This window comes from Pteropus alecto, unplaced genomic scaffold (genome assembly GCF_000325575.1).
Source record: "Pteropus alecto unplaced genomic scaffold, ASM32557v1 scaffold23, whole genome shotgun sequence".
Taxonomy (NCBI): domain Eukaryota; kingdom Metazoa; phylum Chordata; class Mammalia; order Chiroptera; family Pteropodidae; genus Pteropus; species Pteropus alecto.
In genome coordinates, this window is record NW_006435837.1 from 388,778 (window position 1) to 391,975 (window position 3,198).

Sequence of the window (3,198 nt, forward strand, 5' to 3'; positions counted from 1 at the left end):
TATTTCATTTATCAGTCTCTTGGTTGATATGTGTCCTGCTAGGGACACAGAATCACCTTTAACGAAGTGACAAGTTTCTGAGGGCCAGTAACTGAACCTTGGTAAATTCAACAAGGCATTTCAACCCCATGAGCTACTGTGGGAGGCACAGCCACACAGCTTTCTTTAGTTACTACCCCAAGAGTGCATGTTTCACCTATTTGGAATGTTTAAACTTATTCGTATGCATGAAAGGGATACAGGAAAGAAATACTATAAGCCTTTAAATCTATCCAAAAAAGGTGTACTGACATAGAACCCCTGAGTTTTGTGCAATTATTTGAACTAATTGGATTAACATTCATCCTCAGAGGATTCAAGGTTAAACAAATTTTCTTACTGATGGACATTTAGGTTGCTTCCTTTCCTTTTTCCTGCCATTTCAAACAATACTGTTCTGAACATTCTTGTGTATGTCTTTGAGCACAGGAGCAATAATTTATAGGGTATTTATAGGGTATTTGCCTAGAACTGAAATGCTAGGTTAAAGAGTATATATGCGTGTTCAACTTTATGAAATAGAGCCAAATTGCTCTCCAAAGCCATTATGCAATTCGCAACTTCTATGAGCAGTGAATGAAAATTCTCAGCACTCTCTGTCCTCATCAACAGTTGGTATTTTCAGACTTTTTGGTTTTTGCTTATCTGATGGGTATGAAATGGTATTTTATATGGTTCGACTTTGATTAATGCGATGTTAATCTTTTCATATGTTTATCGGTCATACATTTTTCTTCTACTTGAATTGCCAATTCATGACTTTTGTCCATTTTTGATTGGCTTCTTTATCTTTTTCATATTTATTTGTAGTAACCTTTTTAATAATTTATTATTCTAATTCCTCACCCCTATTTTTTGATATTTTTGTTGCAGACAGGTATCAAATCTGTGGCTAAGATATTATTCTTCGTTAATAGTCTCTTTGGTCATACGAAAAATTTTCAATTTGAAGTAGTTAAATTTACCAATCCATTTTGAACTAAGACTATGTTATTGGGTACAAGCAAGTTCAGAACTTTTATATTTTCATGTGAATTTTTCCTATTCTTTTATTTGTTTATCTTTATAGTGTTTTTTTTAATTTAAAGTCCATTTTAATGAAATAAATATAGTTAATACATCTTTATTTTTGTAAGTATTTACCTGATATGTCTTTTCTTCCAATCCTGACTTTTGACCTTACTGTATCATTATGTTGGTGTCATACCAAGAACAGGCCAGTAGGAATGGTCCACCCCAGTTGCAGAAAATAAAGGCCCTGTAACCCCAGTACCAGCTTACATGCTTACCATTCTGGTTTTGAATTTCATGCCTACTTCTGTCCCCCATCACTTACTGCTTCCATGATAGACAGAACCAAGGGGTGGATAAAAGTGACAGACTCAGATTCGCCTGAAAGGATCCAGTGAAGTAGTAATAAGTTCTAAAACTCAGTGGAAAGAAGTAGAAAATGAGTCTCCTTGTTTGCTGGCTTAGATAGAAGACTCCTAGATTAGGAAAATTAACATTCAGAGATAGGATTCTGAAATGACAGATTCTAAGACATTTTGTTTGATGAAAACCCGTTAATTAAGGGAGAACCAAGTAAAAATAACTGTGGAATACATTTGCGCGCATGGGGAAACAAACCAGAAAGGGAGAAATATTGGCTGAGGGCCCTAGAAAATGCTGACTATGTACATGAGAGGGGAACTTGAAGATTATGACTTTGAGGCCTTGTGATCACTAAGTTTCTAGATGATTTTTCATTTCCCAGTTTGGTTCCCCTGACTCTGCAGAATCCCCTGATTCCTGTAGTAATTGTTGTTATATGTGGCTGGGATCATGAACTTACTTTCCCAGATCTTCCCACATCATCAGCTTTTCAGGGCAAATGTAGAGTACAAGACTATGCCCTCTGGTGCAGAAGGTCGCCACTCACTGTATATCTGGTCATAGCCTTTTTGACCATGCTTGGTAGCCATCACCGATAGCCATTTTGGTTTTGGGGAAAGTTATTAATGTCTCTAAACCCCAATCTTCTTATCTATGAAATGGGAATAAGGGGAATATGGATCTCCTATGCTTGTTGTGAGGATTAAATAAGATAATTGAGCAATAGGTACTCAATAAATAATACTAGTCCTACTACTATTCCCTCATTTGTTTAACAAATATGTATTAAGTATTTTCAACATGTTAGGTACAGAAATAAGTAGTTGATACATGGTAGCTATCATACTGCTATTTGGTGATTTGGTCAATCTATATAATTCAATACATTAATTACAGTGTATCAGACACTGTGCCAGGCATAGAAGTCACAGCAGTAAATAGGACAGAACCTTCATGACTCTGGATGAGCTTTTCTGGTTCTACCAATGGGACTCTGTTCTCCCTTTTGAGTTCTTTGGACTTCTTCAATGATGCCTTCTCTTCAGGCAAAGAGATCACTGTCAGATGCCTTCCTACAACATGCCAGTTTCTGACAGACTGTAGGATGGAAGGGGGGGTATAAAAACGTGAAAAGTCTTTGCCTTATAGACAGGTAGGAGATAAGATGCTCATGATGGGGGCTTTCCCCTTCTTTTCCCTTCCCCTTCCTTTCCAGAAGAACCTAGTGTACCAGGAAGAAAGTTGTACTTTAGTACTAGGGGAAAAATTCAGCTGTAATAGGAAAAAAGAATATAGACACAAAGCAACAAAAACCAAAATGTCTACTCCAGCCTTCCCACAAGAAACCCAAAAAACATAGGGTACTGTCTTTTCCCAGTTCATAGGAAAAACCCGGCCCTTTAGATTTCTTTTTGTCCTTGGTCTTCAGTGAGGTATCAGTCATCCAATTCCTTTTGTTTGTTTGTTTGTTCGTTTGTTTATTTTTTTTACACATGGCAACCCTTGGTTGACCTCACAGATTGCAAGGACCTTGTCAGCTTAAAATCCTTTATTTTTTATTTTTTACGCCTACAGCACCTGGTCTTCCTAGGTGGTCTCCCATCCAAGTACTAACCAGGCCCAGCTCTGCTTAGCTTCCGAGATCAGATGGGATTGGGCTTGTTCAGGGTGGCATGGCCGTAGACGCATCATCCAGTTCCTTTTGGATGAGACAGGCTAGGGGGTAAAAAGGATTGAGGATATCCTTAGGCTTGAATCCTACAAGTAAATAGATGAGAAGAAAAG

At 37.6% G+C, this 3,198-nt stretch overlaps 1 non-coding gene across 1 annotated transcript; it reads right to left on the bottom strand.

Moving 5' to 3' along the window:
* Nucleotides 1-2,979: 2,979 nt before the first annotated feature.
* LOC112479553 lies at nucleotides 2,980-3,098 on the bottom strand. The gene has a single exon (XR_003046225.1). It is a non-coding gene; the product is annotated as a 5S ribosomal RNA (ribosomal RNA).
* Nucleotides 3,099-3,198: the final 100 nt, after the last annotated feature.